This window comes from Rattus norvegicus, chromosome 1 (genome assembly GCF_036323735.1).
Source record: "Rattus norvegicus strain BN/NHsdMcwi chromosome 1, GRCr8, whole genome shotgun sequence".
Taxonomy (NCBI): Eukaryota; Metazoa; Chordata; class Mammalia; order Rodentia; family Muridae; genus Rattus; species Rattus norvegicus.
In genome coordinates, this window is record NC_086019.1 from 32,104,126 (window position 1) to 32,105,280 (window position 1,155).

The following is a 1,155-nucleotide window of genomic DNA, read 5'->3' on the forward strand; positions in this document are numbered from 1 at the left end:
GCTGTAATTCCTTGCATACCGCACAACTTGTTTCTTGAGGTAGTGTCTCTTGCTGGCAGGAAACTCTCAAGACAGAGTGTGTTATGGTTGTAGGGCCACTGCCCAGACCATTTGCTCTGCACAATTTAGACAAATCTTTCCTATCCCAATACATTACAGAAATGACTTCCTGCCCTTCATCTGCCCAGTGGCATTCACTTTGCAATGCTCTGACTCAAAGTCCCAAGTGACAGATACAGCTTCAGTACAGCTGTTCCTAAAACTCAGGGATCACTGTGGACCAGGAGCCAACAAGTGTGTAAGAGCAGGGGGTTTCCTGTGAGGTTATGTATCATGGAAATGTCAGGAGTCCCACCCATCATGTCTTACCAGTAAGGCTGCCTAAGCATGACCTGAACAAGGCTGAACCTAATAGGCCCTCTAGGTAGGAAGGTGGGGGGGAAGTCACATGGTCTCAACTCTAGAGAGGAACTAGAGGCAACTAAGGAAATCCAAGAATGATAGAAATAGATTTCTCCAGGAAGAACACAGAAATTGGTTATCCAACTCTCCATGCTTAACCTTTAACCCCCTCCACACACACACAAGTAGCATTAGACAGACTGAATTGGTTATGTTTATGCATTTATAAACACACACGGTTGTTATAAAATTATATTAAATAAAATGCTGTCTTTTACCCCCTCTAGAATGAGCACTGCAGTGCCCCAAGATATCTGGTAGATGTCTTGCTAGAAACACACATCCCAACTCCGTGGTGGCCCAGTGTCTCTGCCACCACACACTCTCTTAAACTTAAATTGCTACGTTAAAGAACACACAACACAATAACCTCTGATCCAATTGATAAGATATGATTGCCCACCTAAACATACTAAGCCCTGTACACACCCATCCCTTAAGAACACTCATGACAACCTGTAATACACAGAGTGGAATATTAATGTCAGCCTCCATGTTCTCTCCGTGGCTTCTCCTCCAGTCTCCTCCCATTTCCTGTGTCCTTCCATTCCAAGCTCCTCCTCTTCCCTCAAACTTTTCTCCCACCCGTCCTTCCTTCTCATCCAATAACAGGCCTCATTCTACCTTGTACCTACCTTCACCTGTATGACAATCCTACAGCACACACATATTTTCAAGGAAAATAAAGAGTAG